At 40.6% G+C, this 18,363-nt stretch overlaps 1 protein-coding gene across 6 annotated transcripts in view; it reads right to left on the bottom strand.

Moving 5' to 3' along the window:
• Positions 1 to 18,363, bottom strand: part of ST18 (ST18 C2H2C-type zinc finger transcription factor) — a 122,941-nt gene that overhangs the window by 93,436 nt on the left and 11,142 nt on the right. For 4 of the 6 annotated variants that reach the window (XM_036830786.1, XM_036830790.1, XM_036830791.1 and 1 more), the window contains exon 1: positions 5,413 to 5,501. The gene's annotated coding sequence lies outside the window, so the exon portion shown is untranslated. Of the gene's footprint in view, positions 1 to 3,725; positions 3,809 to 5,412; positions 5,502 to 15,208; positions 15,252 to 18,363 lie in introns of those variants that run through there. The other 2 variants (XM_036830787.1, XM_036830788.1) reach the window with 2 other exon arrangements.

The following is an 18,363-nucleotide window of genomic DNA, read 5'->3' as shown; positions in this document are numbered from 1 at the left end:
TGGACTTTAATTTCCTTTAATAAACCTTTTATGTGCCACACTTTTACTGCCATTCGACGCTCTCCAAGGTCCTGCACATAATAGGTTCATTACTTTTGATTACTATAGTCTATTGAGACAAACAACTCCAGAACACACTATATATTATGTTCAGTTAAACCAATATAGACTATTTATCCACTGTGCATTTTTTCACCTGCAACACTACAGACAAAATTAATGACAGCTCTCGTAAGCTAAAACTATTAAAACCACCAGCACCCTTTTGTCATCATTTCATAATAAACACCACACCGATCGCTGAACTGTTTTTCAAATTAGCCACCAAAAGTGGCCGCTGCTTTTTTGAGCAGCCGTTGCTTTAGTCTAAATAAAACGGTCCATTGTTAACGAATATTTTCCAACTACATGATAAGAGAAAACCACAGGAAAACAGAGGAGATTTTTTTTTTTTCCTCCTGTAGATTTCCCTTCTTCTAAAACCACACAGACTTATGACAGATGAGACACTGCCTGGGGTTAACGTGGCTTGGTTTACACAGGACGGTGACCACCGCGTTGTGAAGTCCTCCTCCGTGAGGGTCTCTGCTGCATATAAAGTGGCTCAGTTCACGCAAACTCCCTTCTGTGTGCTAAACGAGTCACTGGATTAGGAGAAACCAGTAGCCTGAGGGTTAAAATGGTGCAAACCATCAAGTATTTCCGAGGGAGCTCCTCCCGTGGGTGAGCAACGCCTCAACACGGGTCTGCAGTCACCCTGCGTGCAGGTGCTCTGATAGCTCCCCCCGCCACTCTGGGCGTCCCCACCCTCTCCTGCCCCCAAACACAGGTGAAGGTTGAACTCCACGAGTTTCTTTACAGAAACACGGTGTGCAGAGTGCCAGCAGGCATATAGAAATGTCAGAAAACTGCTTAAACGTAACCTTCTTCATAACGGCTCCAAGACTCGCGCTCTTTCACAATTCAGCTACCCGAGGACCTGAGGGGACTGCCACCGCCCCATGCAGCCACCTCCCCGTTAAAGTCATCGGAAGGCAGGCATAAATATTCATGCGCCTCTGCTTGATGGGGCCTGGAGCGCCAGCCTCACGCCTGCATTTTGTGGGGCTATTGTCCTCTTGCTGGTGGAGCACATAACATCCCACACAAGCCCTGTAAGAACTGGCAACTCATCCACGAAGCTCAGCGTTCATTTTAACTTGCGGGCCAGGTTGTAGGTGTGGGGTGGATCGGGCCCCAGCGTACAATCCATCCATTTCACCTCCTCTCTCCTGTTCACACCTGAAGGACCGTAGCTGCTACTAAGTTCAGGGTCTAGTCATGTCTTGCAGCTCTTTGGGAATGAGAACATCAGACACCTAGAGCATACGTGCTTTTCTTTGGGGGGCAACAATCATGAGAAAGCTCGCTCTCTGGTAGATCTCAGCTTAAAAATAAGCCTTTGTTCTCAAAAACCTTACACATGGGAGCAGGAATCTCTAAATATTCTTTGTATGGATTATTCTCATGGACGTTAATAAATTGCCAAAGGGAAGACTTAATTTTTGTAAAATCGAACCTCGGATTCAGTGGGTACCATGTTCCGGTGATGGTTCATTCAAGGGGAAAGAGGTTCTACCTCACTGCTTGTGCTAAGACCCAGGGGGCGTGCAGCGGGGCAGGGGGACGGCCACCCCTTCAAGCTCTCCACGTTACAGAAGAGGCCACCAGTACGTACGATTCAGGACAATGACCTAACTCACATGGCCTGTATCTTGAAAACTCCACTTCCTGTTGGGGACGTGGGTTTTTTTTTCCATTGGAAAAGGACACTTGACCATCTTTACTACCAAAGTCCCAAATTCCATTGACAAGCGTGCAACTGATTTTGTGAAACTTAAAGAATCATTTCTTTTCCCAAAATAGAGCTTTGATTTTCTAAAAAGCTGTCCTTCTCCTCACTTCTTAGGACCTTTATCTCCATCCCATTGTTTATGGATGGGAACAAGACAAGACATTTTCTGACATTCCTATCATGGGTTCCTCCTGGCTTTGACAATCTACTCAATCAAGATAAAATATTAAAGGCAAGTTTTGCCACTCTTATTTTTCCTGAAACTAAGAAAAGTTCTTTTAACCTATAATTATGGATATGTTATGTATAATATTTATGTAGAAAGGAAAAAAAGTGTTCCTGCTTGCTATCTATTTCATAATAAAGCCGTGAAAAAAATTTTTAAAGACTTTCTTCCCCAGTTCTCTGGGGAGAGGAGTTAATACAAGAAGAGGCAAGAGGGAAAGAAACTTATAAAATACAGAAGGCAAAGAAGCAAAACTTGGGGGAAGGATATGCCAGCACCAACAACGGAGATAAGCAGATAGGCGATGAAGAAGAAAAATGACGATAAAATAAATTTTCACTACTTAGTTGAATTTGGAAAGCTTTCATTTACTATCGTCACATATTTACAGACCTACATACAGGTGTGCACAGTAATTCCCTAGTGACATGGACTTGACCCCCTTTTCCTCCTGGTGCTTAGTTAGTTACACCAGGGGCGATCAGGAGATCTTCCTTCTGCATCGCTCCAAGGCACAGATCTGGTGCCTTCTTTTGGGCTGAAGAGAGACCCCTGGAACTGCTGACTTGTGGAAGGGAGAGATTCAAGGAGCCGGACACCAAATTGATAAACTCAATTTTGCTTTCACTCATACAAGCAAATTACAGGTATGTGAGGAGATTTAGTTCCCTTTGATTTTATTTTTCACTCAAAAATCCTATTTTAACCTAATGGTTAAACAAACAAAATTATTTGTCAACAAAAACAACTTCCAAGTAAATATTTAATCACTTCTTAAGATTTGGGGAAGGGACTTCCCTGTTGGAGCAGTGGTTGAGAATCTGCCTGCCAATGCAGGGGACACAGGTTCGAGCCCTAGCCTGGGAAGATCCCACATGCCGCGGAGCAACTAAGCCCGTGAGCCACAATTACCAAGCCTGCGCGTCTGGAGCCTGTGCTCCGCAACAAGAGAGGCCGCGATAGTGAGAGGCCCGCGCACCGCGATGAAGAGTGGTCCCCGCTTGCTGCAACTAGAGAAAGCCCTCGCACAGAAACGAAGGCCCAACACAGCCAAAAATAAATAAATTAATTAATTAAAAAAAAAAAAGATTTGGGGAAAACAAATCTCTCGGTAATGCTTACATTTTATTTCTCCTTTCAACAGAACTCTGGACACTGATGTCTTCAATATATATTTATAAGCAGTCTTGAGTTTCTTAATATTAGTAGAAAAGCCATGGTGATCATAACGTTTTGAGGATAGTTTCTCAAAATCCTTATACAATTAATTGTCATACTGTTTAGTGACATATAATTTCATGCCGGTAGCTACTTTTAATTTGAGAAGTCCTTCACATACATTCAATTTGCAATAAGTCCCACTTTTAACAAGATTTCATTGTGTTCCTCTCCTGAGAGTTGGGAACTGACAAAGCAGTTTTGTCTGTTGTGTCTCATAACTCTTGTGGGCTGCCCCTTCAATCTTAGGAAACTCACGGCAACGGTGAGAGGAAGTTAGCTCTGTGCCTGCCCAGAGGAGGTCCAGGGGTCCTCCCCACGAGGAGCACCTTATCCTCAGCGGATGCTTTCTTTACAAAAATCATTTTTTAAAAAACGACAAAGAGAAACTCAGGAAGTTGGAAAAGGCTAAACCCAGAAAATGGAACAGCTAAATGATGCCAGTACCTTGGGATGAAACTTGGCCAGATTGAAGAACAAAGAACCCTACACCGAGTGCCCTTTCTTTTGATGATTCTGGCATTATTTTGTTTTAAACATAGCTTTGGATCAGCCCAAAACGGCAGCAAAAGATGTTTCCCTGTTATACAAGAAAAAGATGGGGAAAATGAGTTGTGATCCTAAAAGAATACTTGACTCATTGATGAGAATACCAAGATTGAATGTTCAAGTATGTTTTTTCTCTGTTCTTACCCTTTTATTGTTTTCCTGGTTCTCCTTTCATACATTTATTAATTCCTCAGGAAGAGTAATTCAGAAAGTAAACGTAAAAACATTTAAATGAATAAAATCAGGAGCTTTGACATCACCCTTGATGCCATGTTAATAATTTTCTGAACCTTTTCTGAATGCTTTATCCTAAATGAAATGAAAATTTTCTGAATCCTCTATTTAGGGCACAGGATCCCTGATGTCAACTCTCTGTTCCTGTCCGTCTCTATTTGTACTGCCTTTGATTCTGCATAAAAAGCTGAAGAATTGAATGATGGTACCGTTTACATCGGTGACCCGTCTCATGTCCCCTGATCCCTCCCAGCCTGGCAAACACCACACCTAACGGAAAAGCAGGTTCAGCGCTCTCTCAGACGAAGCACAGCTGTCTGGAAAGAGCTCTTCCCGAAGGCCAAGGGCATGCACATCCCCAACAGAGGAGATGCTTTTCAAAGGGAATTTCTAGAGTCAAGTGGAAATGAAGGAAACCTTGGGCCTGGGAGAGCTTGGGTGGCTTTAGGAGGAGGCTGAGGTGTTTTGATTCTTGCTTCTGATTTCGGAGTTTCTGTGGCTCCCGTGTGTAGACTAACCCTCTAACTTTGCACAAGTGGCCACGTGACCATGAACCAAAGCCATACGTCTGTGTCCTTTTGCGTAACGACTCCAGCAAATAGCTCTATTATTCCCTTAGGTGGCCAGCGTGTGCCAACGATTTCTATTAGTCGCCGAACCACGGCCTCTGAGTCACCGCTTTGTGATCTAAGGGGGCAATCGCCAGCTTTGTGTTTTCGGAGACTTAAAAAAATTTTTCGTATGCCCTGTTTAAAGATAATTCAGTGTAAGGAACACCCTAAAAGGGCCTTAAAAAATTTTTTTCTTGCTGATATTTTGAGAGGCATGTGTTGAAAAATGTGTAAATGTTAGAAAACAAGCTCCTTCATACCGGGATAAGTTATTTTAAATAGAATTTTTTCCCAAGGACAACCCAATTCCTTACTTTTTAGTGTCTGTAGGAATGAACTCTAGATGTCAGCTATAGTGCTTTTAAAAACATGTTTTAAAATATCTCACTTATTTACTCTTAATCCTCAAGTAAACTGATTTCAAATTGGAATTTTAAAACTATTTTAATGCTGAATCTTTCTCTAAGGGCAAACATGTTTAAACAAGTAACACATACCAATCAACATGCAAAAGGGTCTGTAGGTGAGGAGAACTTCACCTGTTTAATTTTTTAAAGGATTAAAGTGACCATACTTCTGACAAAAATCATAATTCTAAATTGGGCGTTAACAGTAAATTTCTGTCAAAGCAAATGGGCAGAGATAAAGCGCTGTTGTAGAGGAGAGCCTTTATATAAATGCTTTGATCAGACTCATTTTATTTCAATATATTCTACTCTTTAATAAAAACGTTGCCTTACCTCTCTCTTTCTCCAGGTAACTTGTACGCTAACTTGGTTTGCCCTCCTCTCTCAGAGTGACTGAATACCTTTGTCTGCTTTAGTGAGAAATCCTGCAATTCATTCTATTAAGATAAAAAGTAAGAGAAGGCATATAAGGTAGAACAAATAAATAGAAGAGCAATAATAAACAGTGATGTGAACAATAAACAATTACCTATAATTCCGATGGACTATACTACAAACATAATGAAAATTTCATACTAACATATCAATGGGAAAACGATGTTTAGCTTTTTTAAGGTAAGCCAAATTAATTTTTGTTTTTCTTACCAAACAAAAATTGGTAAGAAAATTTTCTTACCAAACAAAAACTGGTAATTTCTCTCTTTCTCTCTCTCTTTCTCTCTCTCTCTCTCTCTCTATAATTTATGTTATGCCTTCAATTTACTAGGAAAATTGGATAATAGGGATTCTCAGTATCATTATTGTCATTTTTACTTTTAACCACCAGAAGAAAAAGTTCAGACACGGTCTGGCACGTGTTATACTCAAGAAGTCACAAAAGACAAGATTCCAAAGGCATCCGTATTCAGCGTGCTCTTGAATGAAGCTGTCTTAAAAGGCTACTAACGCTTTTTGCCAATGTTTTAACCTGCTTCCTGTGGAAACAATTTGCACGTGGCTTCCTTGCTTTCAGACATAATACACAGGCCTGTGTCACCTCTATTTGGTCCCAGGGATGGAATAGAATCTGTCTTCAGTCCATTTGGCCCTTGAGAGAACACTCTGAAACTCAATGTAATACACTCAGCCTGATAAGAGAGTGGCTATTGGTACAAACACTCTACGTATACTATCTATATTAATGCACATTTACAGTGGTTCACCCGTCAGTTCTGACATACTAGAACCCAAGTCACCAACCTTCCTGGCAGAAGATTTCTCTCGTCCGTGTTTTACCCTTTGCAGTAGGTTGGCGTGCCCGGCTTTTTAACCATGGGTTTCTGTGTTACTTGAAAGCTTTGACCAGACATTAAGCAGATGCTTCTTCAACTCAACTCAGCAACTCTAGTTCCTAGGGAAAAATGGGGATAAAACCCTCAAAAGATAGAGCAGATTATCGCACAGGATGTAAGGATTGAAAAGTAGCACAGGACTCGGGACTTCTTAGTTTGTTTGATTGCAACTAAAAAAAAAAAAAAAAAAAAAAAGAGCTTTCTCTACAAATGTGTTTGGCTTCTCCTCCTTCACCCTCGGTCCACCTGCCTGTCCCCTTTGTTTGCCACACTCTAACCTAAGACAAAAGATCCCGGAAAACACTGGTGGGCAGAGCTCTTTCTAAATCCTGAAAGTAATGGCTTTTTGTCTACACCCTATCGTGTTGTGTGTTTATTAGCAATACATTTTCCATTTATTTTCTCAAAGATTGCCAATAAAGAACTGAATCACATAAGGGAGTAGCTGTAAACCCTCTGAGTTCCCTAATGTCAAACTCATTAGCATCCGAATAAGCACACAGCAGCACATCATCTGCACAATTGCAATTTTTTACTACTTTTAATAGCGTTTCTCAAAGGGCTCATTTTCAACTTTCTTCAGTGGTTAGTTGGTTCTCAGGGGAAAAGTAGCTTCCTGACGCTCGCGGCTTCCACGCAACAACCCGGCCGTTTGCTGTCAGATGCATCAGCTCTCTGCCCTAACCCCATCTGCTGTCTCTCCCCTCCCCGGGGGTGAGAGTTAAGGCAGCACAGCTGAGATCCACGTGGAGCCGTGCACAGAGGACGCCGACAACATATAAGTTTAGAAATATGATTTGACACAAACGGGCTGGGAAGTCCAAGTGCATCAAAATACGGATGGGAAAGAGGGGCCCGCGGACGCTCGCTGTTCCAGGCGTCCATCATTCGTAACTCCACCCGCCGCCTTTTGGAAACACACCCTTGGCTGATACCAAAAGGAATCTTCCACTGCAATCGGTTCCCTCCATTCCCTGCTTGTGTCCTGTTATTATATCAAAGAGATACCTTAAGAAACCCATTTTTATTCATTGCCATCTTTAATCTCTTTGATGACCTTAAACCATGTTGTAAAACTTAAGGACTTCCTAAAATTTTCATAGGAGATACACATTTTGGAAGACAGTTAACCTAAGACTTGGAATCTTGACCAAGCTCCCCCAACTTGTAACTGAGTTAGTTCTATCCCCCGCCTACCAGGATGGACACTTTTCTATTGAAGCCCATCTCTTCATGAAAGAGCAATCTTAAAAGGTAAAACTATATGACACCCAAGGTGTTGGGAATGGGCTACACAGTCCTTCAGTGTGTGCTCTAAGTAAGTAAGACATGGCTTCCCTTGTTAAATGGAGTCATCACAGAGTTCTCCATTTGTCTGCTCTGCCATATGCCAATAACAGTGGATGGAGTCCTAAATTTACAGCTGCTTCAGGGGTAAGTATTTGCTTCAGAAAAAGATGGTTCTCTAAACCTATAATATAATGTAATGAATCTGCAGTGTTATTTTTAAAAAAGGGTATATCAGATTATATTTTATTGGTGGTGGTGGTGGAGTGACCTAAAGTGATAGGATGCAACCGTCAATTGTGTCCTTAAAGCAGAGAACCATAGATCTACTTCCAATTCAAAGAAAACTCTATATTAAAAAAAAATCCTCCAAACTAAACTCAAAGTGAAAAATTTGGTGAAAGGGCAAGTACATTGAATACGAAATGTCGTAGCACCGGTAGCCCTGTGATATAACTACTATTTTGGGAATTTGCTTACCAACAGAACCAGGTGGGATGCAAAATGCATGGCCGGCTCAGAAGTTTGGGATGCTAATTCAAGCTCCAAACACCACTCTCAGATTTAGTTTCCTGCCAAGTAAAATGAAAACAGGAGAATGCCAGCATGTTAACCTCAGCACTGCTGACCCTTGAGGTCCTGTCTCCTAACCTCTCACACTTTTAACCTCTCAGTCACTAACTTCGGGATCTTCACCAATTGTTCATTAGTTGAAACGATGAAAAAGGGGGATTATTCTTGCTTGTTTTTGCCTTTTAATGGGAAGGCAAGTCCTTTATAGTTCTAAGTTTCCAGCATTATTTTTATATTAATCACCATGATAATTTTAGTGAGAGTCAAATTTCGTATAAATCTGCCTGGACAGACAATCGAATTCTTTGGCTTTCCGTTTGCCATGTTGTGCCATTAAATTTCGAATGAAAATTTAAACCCCTTATTTTGATGTTTCTAGTCAATGAGCTATAGAATTGCCTTTCCTATCATAGCAAGAGATTATATATTTAGAAACTGATGCACACAATTTACGTTAGCCTTCTGCCACTTTATATTTATGCCGTCAAAGATGACTTTCTTCTTCTTAGCTTTCCAGGTTGATATTAGGGGGTTAGGCTTCATTGGCTGGGGCAAATGAAGAGAAGTGGTGAGTTTCTTTTAAGTCGTTTTAGGCAAAGAAATATACTGTTGATTGGCCACAAGCTTTACTTTGACCATCAGCCCAGAATTAGGCTCCTGGTCAACGCAGGAGTAGAAAGAAGAGCTTCATCAAAACTGGAACAGCTCCGCAGGAAAAGCAGCTCCCACTGCAAAGTGGGGTGGTGGTATCACTTACTGTTAGGGGGGATGTTTTGGATTTTATGTCGCTGCATTTTCAACAAGACTAATTCTTTGATATCAGCAACCAAATTGCTTTTCATGATCCATTCTGAACGTTTTTTGCTTCCCCAAGTGATCACTGAAGTTCAAACACAAACAAAACTTCTTCTTATGCAGTAGAGTTTGTTATTTTACAAGAAGAGGAGAAATAAGATTTGTCAATGTACAAAATTTCCATTGACGGATTTAACTGATTTTTACTGGTTTGCCTGGCTTTTTGAAATCTCTGCCCTATGGAGTCTTTCAAGGAATTTGAAGTACAAGGAATGCTATGGCAACTCTGATCTTCTCTAGAAAATGTAATTTTTTGCTTTGCAAATTGCTGTAGTCATACAGAGCATCAAAATAACTTCTGGTTTCCACTGAGATGGATAAGAAGTCATCTGATCCTTGTACTAGCAGGCATTATATTATTTGTGTTTGTCCTTCCATCACCTGTAAAAATAAAACACAGGGGCTTCCCTGGTGGCGCAGTGGTTAGGAATCCGCCTGCCAATGCAGGGGACATGGGTTCGAGCCCTGGTCTGGGAAGATCCCACATGCCGCGGAGTAACTAAGCCCATGAGCCACAACTACTGAGCCTGCGCGTCTGGAGCCCGTGCTCCGCAACAAGAAAGGCCGCGACAGTGAGAGGCCCGCGCACCGCGATGAAGAGTGGCCCCCGCTCGCCGCAACTAGAGAAAGCCCTCGCACAGAAACGAAGACCCAACACAGCCATAAATAAATAAATAAATAAATAAATAAATAAATAAATAAAATAAAATAAAAAAATAAAACAAAACACAGGCCTCTTCTCCTTAAACTCTGACGCAATGCCAATAACTTGTGCAAGACCCCGATTTTTTCCCTGCAAGAGGATTTAACTTTCACCTGATTTAAGTAACAAAATAGCCCTCAAAGCTACTTAAAGCCTTGCTGCAATTAACATAGCTGAATTCAGATGCCATTCATGACTGATAATTCCAACACCTTGTGGGGAAAAAAAGTTGCATGCTGTAAACATTATAAACATATTCAAATAAGCTTAACACAATCTGCCATGCTTATTTCTGCCTAGATCATGGACCAGCGAAATGGTTAATGCAAATGGATTTATAATTTGCTTTGGGGGGCCAGTTTCTTCTCCTTATTTATTAGCCCAGCTGATGGGGCAGATTTGATGAGGCACTTCTGGAATAATTGAGTCATCACACAAAGAAGGCTGCTAGCATTCAGAGTGGTTTTATCAGCAGCAAGCAGGCCTGATTACTGACAATTACACTCTGATCCGGTGATGGAGGAGAAAGAGCCAACGAGTGGGAAATGTCCGTGTTTCTATCCAGGAATAATTTCTACATTCATTTTACATGCTAAGTGTTTCCTATCTCTGCATAATAAACTGTAAACAGGAATCGATGGCACAATGTCCCTTAATATTTCCTGGTAATGAAGACACAAATGTACAGTGAGTGCTGATAAATATAGATGAAACATAAGCTATTCTCCTAGTCTGTATTGTTACCTTTAAAACAAATGCATTTTTCTGGTAAAAGCATAATCAGAGCTAATGCAAAAAAATGACAGAAGATTGAAACTGTCCTTGTAACTACACAGAAACTTTGGAAAAGTCCTCTTAATCACTGCTGCTCACGGGCTGAAGGTGAGACAGTAGGAACCACGTCATTCTGCTTCTCCACAGTCAATGGTGAAGAACTCCTTGGGTTACACACATCAGAGGACACGGCAACAGTGACTGTCTTTAGCACGCAGAGCCCATCTCGGTGAAGCTGGCACGAGGGGGGCTTCGCCAGCGTGGGTTTCCGTTTCCCCTTCATCAGGCCTTTCGACAGAATGGTGATCGTGAATAACCAAGTTAGACCTGAGATGGCAGGATCTGCCTTGGAGAGCAAGGCAGCGCTCTCTCCTGTGTGGCTTTTCAACCACTTGTTTATGGCATGGTTCTTAACAAAACACTATGAGCAAACATGCATCTCACAGAGATCATCTCATTAAACTAGCTTTCCCTCTGACTCAGAACCTAGTTGGAAATGCCCAGGGAAAGGGAATGTGCAGATTTCTTAGCGTGCTGCTATAGATTTTAGTGGGAAAACTTTATTTCCTGTAATATCAAGTTTCCGCTTTTAAAAAGCCAATCAGGTGTAAAGCCCTGCATAATGAACCTGCTTGGGTCTGTTTGCTTAATCTTTTCTCTAAAGCCCCTTCCTGGCTTCCAAAGAAATAAAAGTTATCCTCTGTTCTCCTGTGGTAACTATGGAAACTCTGTTTTATCAAACTAACCACTTAACTTCAAGGCTTGTGTTGCAAGTAAATGTGCTATTTTGAGTAAATCTATACTAAACAACCCTATAATGTCAAAATATTTTTAATAACGTTCAAAGAGCACTTGTTGATTCAGAAATGAGGTTTTTCATTATGTAAAGGGAATTTTCTCTATTTAAGCTGTTTTATTCTATAGATTGTTACACAATATGCTTGATATCCTAAGACATTTTCTATTTTCCTTGCCCGATTTTAAGAGGTTTTTTAGATTTTTTTTTCAACAAGTGTGCCGCTTTTCCCAACAAGAACTGTTCATTTTGCATTAAAATCTTCACCATATTCTGTAAAATTGAATTAAGGTAAAAGAATAGAGTCATTTATCTTTATTGTCTGACTAGGAGATACGGGATGGGAGAATCTAACGAAATTTACAAAGAAATGACCTGATTCTCAAACATTGAAGCCAATGGGCACTGGATTTTTGCAGAATGATTGTTGGATTTTGTTCTCATTACAGTGTTTAATTTAATATGGACTCTGTTAATATAAGTCTCTTTGTCCTAAACACTTTACTTATTATTGGGTCAATACACTTTTATTGAGAACTGATCTAGGGAACTCCATGTTAGTCTCGGGCATCAAAAGATATAGAAAGCACAGCTCCTGCCCTCGTGGTACAAACCAGAAAACTGAGGATTCCAGTAGGATGTGGAAGGTATGAAAACTGTTGCTTCCACGTCCTGGCTGTTGTAAACAGTGCTGCAGTGAACATCGGGGTGCATGTATCCTTTTGGGACATGTTTTTCTCCAGATACATGCCCAGAAGTGGGATTGCTGGGTCATATGGTAGCTCTATTTTTAGTTTTTTAAGGAACCTCCATACTGTTTTCCATAGTGGCTGCACCAGTTGACATTCCCACCAACAGCGTAGGAGGGTTCCCTTTTCTCCACATCCTCTCCGGGATTTATCATTTGTAGACTTTTGGATTATGGCCATTCTGACTGGTGCGAGGTGATACCTCATTGTAGTTTTGATTTGCGTTTCTCTAATAATAAGGACCTACTGTATAGCACCGGGAACTCTGCTCAATGTTATGTGGCAGCCTTGGGAGAGAATGGGTACATGTATATGTAGCTGAGTCCTTTGCTGTGCACCTGAAACTACCACAACATTGTTAATTGGCTATATTCCAATATAAAATAAGAAGTTTAAAAAAAAAAACACCTAAATTCTCAAGTTAAAAGAAAGAAAGAAAGTATGAGAACGGAAGAGGCAGAAACAGCGACGGGAGTGCAGCCTGGAAACGCTTCCAGAAATGATGAATCCTGAAGAATTCATCCTGAGAGATTCAGAGACTTTGGCTAAAATAAGTAAACGTCCCCAAAGACCAGTTGAAAAAAATACAAACAGTCGAAATCATACTTGGCTTGGTGAAACAATGTATTAAAGCCATATTTTTGTATAGTTATGCGAGGGTCCAAGGAGACCAGCTGGTCAAATGACAGAGCTAAAATTCAATGTTTAGAATGTGTTGATGTTATTCGTAACTTCCAAAGGAACTTTTCCCTTCAGTATCAGAGCTGAAAAATCTGTCTGTTGAAATGCAATTTGTCATCCATGCTGTGCTGCAAGAGGCCGCATCTCACAGAATTCTGTGTCCAAGTCCTGTTCTGATGGCACCTCCACCCGGATTCATAGGTGCTGCCTGACGCCACGCTGACTCAAGGTCACTTTATCGTCCTGGCGCTGGTAAAGCTCACGGACGTGAGGGGCTGTGTAGCGTTGACCTTTCATTGCAACATGATGTTGTGGCCAAAGTAGGTGCTCAATATATTATTACTGAATTCAATTAAAATAAGCCAAAGATAATACTCTTCAAATGCTTGAGATATTATCCTATTAATTGTATTCAAAACATAACTTCTCAGCACAACATCTGGAACTTATAGATTTTGTCTGTTTGATTGCAATGCCAGGTAAGCAGAATTTACGATTTTGTCTTCAATGTTGTCTTCCCTTGTGTTAAAAAGTCAGCTCCCGTAACACAAAGGGGAGCAAGCATAGATTGTAACAGATTTTATGGTCAGATTTCTTCCCCAATGTCTACTTTCATCTAATTTGCATGAAAAATGACAGTATGTGATTTAAATCAGTCCCTTTGTGGGGATAAAAGCCAAAGGTAAAACAGAAATATTAGTCTTATTTTTCCAAATTTGGCAAGAAAACCATTTAGGAAGATCTCCAACTCACTTAAACTCCATCCAGCTTCCAGTTTCTATACCTCACTTTTCTTACTCAAAATTTGTCAGTATGGCCAGCGTCCTAACCACTATGCCCTTACGTTTTACGTTAAACAACGTACGTCCATATACTCCAAATTGATGACTTCTCTATTGGAGATAAAAATGGAACCACGAGGAAAGACAAAAGTCATCCATTATTTTTTATCAAGATAGTAAAATGATATGGTATTTTCTAAATACGTTGAGCTCACCTTGACTGAACTCTCACCCCATGAAAGCAACTCTTATGAGCACCACGACGCACTCTTTTCCTGTCACCATCCCGTGCCTATGGGGAGACTCTACCCATTTCACAGTGAAGAAAGGGAACAACGTCAGCGTCCCCACACTAGCACCAGGCTCTGCTTGACAGCCCTGTGGTTCTAGGCGCCAGGCTCCGCGTACACTGCAACGGTCAGATCAATTTTCTCTCTGCATCAGAGAGGTCGCCTTTCCCACGGACATTCCATTCCTCTCACCCAAGCCCAGTGAAACACAGATGTACTCACCACTCCAATAAAGCAGGTACTCCTCTGTACCTTGGAGGATACAGGCATCATGTTTACAAAAATATCACATGGAGAACATTTTTGGTGTGGGCAGCGGTGTTGCAATGCAGAAGACAGAAATCTCAGATTTAGTGATAACCATCATTACAATCTACAGATTCCAATTCCTAAAAATGACTTATTAGTCTTGGCCTCTCAAGAAATTTTTCTTCTCTTCATTCAAACACAAGAAATTCTTCATAGGATTTATACTGTCAGCTGTAAACTATGTCCCGTCTATAGGTTGGCTTATCTTCCGTATTAGTTTCCTGTTGCTGCTGTAACAAAAGTCCTCAAACTGTGTGGCTTAAAACAGCACAAGTAAGTCAGTATCTTACAGCTCTGGGCGTCCGGAGTCTGGGACGGTCTCACCAGCCTGAAATCAAGTCAGGCTGAGCTCCTTGCTGGAGGTTGCAGGTCAGAATTCCTTACTGTCATAGGACTGAGGTCCCTGGTTTTTTCAGTGGCCGTTCTCAGCATCTCGAAGCCACTGCTTTCTGGGGCCCAAGATCCCTTCCTCCTTCTTCCAACGGTTGGTGGAATTGAGTCCTTCTCAGGCTGCATCTGCAGGACTCATTCATCTGCTTCTCTCTTAAAGTCGCTGGGATTAGTTGGGCCCACCTGGATAATCCAGGAGAATCTCCTCATCTCTAGACTCGCAATTTAATCACACTCCCTTTGCACGTAAGGTAACGTATTCATAGGTTTCAGGAATTGAGACATAGATGCTTTGGTGGGGGGCCATTATGCTACCCACCACATTCTTCAGCCACATATGTAAATCCTGACTGTGTTAAAGTATTAATACTCCTCATATGAGACAAGTGAAGTCATAAATCAAGATGAACAGGTGTACACACTTCTCAAAAAAAATACACAATTATAACTCAAATGACCAGGATGAGACCAACATTAACAAAATCAGGCATCTTTGGTTGTCCCCTAAAACCAAGTTCCTTAAATTCTCAAGTTTTCGAAGGCCATTGAAAAGTTAGGGATGCTTCTCTTTTGGGGGGGAAAGTTTATTTCTAAATAGTCTTCGCTTACCTTCCCTAGCGTCCACTGGATTTGAACTGGAGAGTTTCCATTGCTAGTGACGAGAAGCATCATCAGAGGGAAAATGGAAAGAAAAAGAGAAACTTAATTAAATGGTAATTATCTACAGCTTATTAACTGTATAAAACAATCTTTTCAAGTAATTTACATACTGACTGTGAGAGAACAGATCAGGGCACAAACCAATCTTCAATAGTTCAACAATATTCATTTGAAAGAACTCCCCCCTCAACAAGAAAAACAGGTGTCTACTGTGATCAGAAAATGCTTTTTAGATTTGAGTCCTTTTGTCTACAAGTACATTTGAGAACCTTTTCTGGGGACACACCTGAGAGTGAAAGTGAATTATCAATGACAGTCTTTTTTTTTTTTCTTAAAAAAAAAAAAAAGAATCAGTGGTTTAACACTAATTTCTAATCAGATCCTACAGAAAGGAACAGCCCGCACGGCAGCTGTACTTTTCCCAGGGTTAATTACCTTTCACTGCTCTCTGCTAATGAGTCAGCTGTCCCTGTCAGAGCACAGCCCTGCTTCATCTGGAGGCCTCGCTGTGGACAAACAGCTAGTGACAGTCTTATTTACATATGGGGGTGTTTGTTGTGCAAAGATTTCCAAAGGCTTTTTTTAAAAAAAAGATCCCTTAATTTTCATGTGTTTCCACGCTAAAAATATTCTTACAAATAAGATGTTACTTGGTCAACTATTCTTTTCTGCCCAGGCCAGTGGCTTCACTACGAGAAGATGGAAAATGCCGGGTCCTGGAAAGAGGCAAACTTCACGGCCTCCACAGAAAGCTTTGTCTTACTGATTCCTCAGCATCGTAACAACGACCCTGTGGGGATGAGGCAGGACTCGAAAGTTTGCAACCTCCTTCCCTGGTAAAAAGACTTTCTAAAAAGATGCATTCCAGAAAATTAAATTCGAGGGTAGAAAATAAGATAGAAAGACACAAACACATCTTGGATTTATTTGTACATGAAAAGTGAATTAGAAAATGGAGTTTTCAAAAAAAATTAGACTTGAAAACTATGCTTTCTCTTAAAATGTCTAGGCCATTGTGGGATATATTGATGTATATGTGTCTATATATGTGTGTATGAGTATATATGTATATATGTGTGTGTGTGTGTATATATGCACACATATGATTTATTATCCAGTTAATAGCTCTGCTACTCATATCATGGTTCTGCTCTCCATCTCACAATGTAGACAGGGTGCCTTTACATATTTTTGAACATTGTAGCCAAGAGGTTTAGCCATCTCTTCCCCCTTTTTATTCCAGAAGGAACTGAGAGGGATCCACAAACAGTAAAGTACCCGCCGATCCCGCTCAGCAAAAATGTGTGTAGTTTGCCAAGCCCTCTACTAGAGATGACTGAAAGTTTTGGCAAAAAGATAGATGGTCAGAAGTTCATTTATTTAATTGCAAAATGAAGACAAACAAGGATGGAGTTATAGATAGAGGAATACCATGTAAGTGTTTTTTGTTCTGACAAGGGATCGGAAAACTGGAAAATGGAATGAAATCACTGGTATGAAGTGGTATAAATAATAACTGGGATTCAAAGTGTATCATTTAAAATATACAAACCAGATAGTAAAAGATTATATTTTTTTAAAAAAGGAGAGAAATAAAGAAGAAAACAGAAGTATTGATATATTGATGTAAGGTAAACACTAGAATAAAATTAACAACTTCTACCAAAAGAAATTAAAAAATAGAAATCACAATATAAAAAGCTAGGGAACATTTAATGGGTAATAATACTGCCTTGAAAATAATTAAGGTTTAAAGGTAATATTTCATCGTGGTTTTGTATTTTGTTGGCTGAATGACCTATTAACTACTTTATAAAATAAGCAAAACACATGAGCTCTTTTCTTTTTTCATGCTGTTATCTGTAAACATTTCTTTCTGTACTCTCAGGGTTATTCCCACAGTTCCCTAGTATAAATAAGTTGAATTAGGGTGTTTGAATATATTTTGGGCAGTGAAAAAAAAGCATCCACTGATCCCACTTTGACAGCCTCCCACATGCCCCTGAATGGCAGGTACCCTGCCCTGTAGGTTTCCTGCTCTAACCCTCAGGTCAGTGGCTTTCAGGTTCTAATATGCATCAGGGTCACCTGGGTGTCTTGTTAAAGTGCAGGTCCTGATTCCGACACCCCGAGGTCCTGTAATCCTAATGAGGGTCCAGGGGCTCCCGCTACTCCACAGGCCACACTTTGAACAGCAAAGTGTCAGGGCAGTGGTTCTCAAACATCAGCCAGTGCCAGAGTCACCTGCAGGGTCGTCTGGAGAGGGCCTGAGAGTGTACCTTTTCAACATGTTCCCAGGTGATGCAGGTGCTGATGGTCCGGGGACCACATTTCGAGAACCGTTGCCTTAGAGAGTCACTAATACAGGCTTTGAAGAACTCCAATCCCAAAGGCTAAATCCCCTGCATCCACATGGAACAGAGGCACTTCCCCACTCTATTCTAGAGCTATGTATTTGCTCTGTATTTAATAGTTTATGATAGAAAAGAACAGATAAAAAGTGAATGTTCTGGCCCATCACTGGAGTACATTCTGAGAACCACTTTATAGCTTATTGAACTTGATCTTCCCTTCAGTTGAAGCCATTCATGTTGAGAAAGAAACAGCAATTATGTACTTCTTCATTACAGGTGCCATTATCAAATGTAAGCTCACAAATTACAGATCTAAGACTGCACAGCATTTAAACTGGCCCAAAGCGAATAAAATAAGAGGATGAATTAATTAAAAATGATATCATAAAAATGAATTTCCATGTCAAGCAATGATGCGTATTTCCTTGAGACGTTCTATGTTTTACCAGCCCTAGTAAATTCTGACTTATTTCTAAGTGGCACAGCGAGTTTCTCATAGACACTATGTGAAGTGTTCTGATCGCTGCTATTTTGAAGAACACATTATCCCGAAAACTTCTCGAAGGATGAAAACACCTTTTAGTCTAATACTAAAAATAAATTTACATCGCTGCCCTGGTAAATACCTCAGTGACAAAGCTCTTACAAGGTCATTCTTCAACATTGTTCATTGCAATACATATTTTAGAACTAGGAGAGTACAAGCAGTTGGTAGTAAAATAAACTGTAGAAGGAAACACTGGTGAAGAG

The sequence above is a fragment of the Balaenoptera musculus genome, chromosome 17, assembly GCF_009873245.2.
Source record: "Balaenoptera musculus isolate JJ_BM4_2016_0621 chromosome 17, mBalMus1.pri.v3, whole genome shotgun sequence".
Classification (NCBI taxonomy): Eukaryota; Metazoa; Chordata; class Mammalia; order Artiodactyla; family Balaenopteridae; genus Balaenoptera; species Balaenoptera musculus.
Note: the sequence above shows the minus strand (reverse complement) of the source record. Positions and strands in the feature narration are given on the sequence as shown.